This window comes from Penaeus monodon, chromosome 19, assembly GCF_015228065.2.
Source record: "Penaeus monodon isolate SGIC_2016 chromosome 19, NSTDA_Pmon_1, whole genome shotgun sequence".
Classification (NCBI taxonomy): Eukaryota; Metazoa; Arthropoda; class Malacostraca; order Decapoda; family Penaeidae; genus Penaeus; species Penaeus monodon.
This window is the reverse complement of record NC_051404.1, coordinates 10360787-10361137: the sequence shown is the minus strand read 5'-3', so window position 1 is coordinate 10361137 and position 351 is coordinate 10360787.

The window sequence follows — 351 nt, the reverse complement described above, 5'->3', positions numbered from 1 at the left end:
CGCGTGCAAAAAGGGGAACGCGAAGAGGAGGAAGAAAAAGTGCAGCAAACCCATCAAACAAACGCACCAAGAGGGAGGGGAAACAACACAGACAGATTAAGCTGACTACGGAGGCCAAGTAAAGCCTGATTCATCTGGAATCATTCGTCTTATAACTTCGAAGTAAGAGGGATGTGGGGCTGAATCCACGTCTTATGGAAGGATGGAAGTACAAGCTGATTGGGTTTGTCTTTTTTTATGTCTTTTTTTTTGTTTGTGTTTTAAGATTGGATTTTTTTTAGTACTGTGATGATGGTGAAGATTAATACTAGTATTGAGAATGGAGGTAATAATGAATCAAGGGTAAGGGTT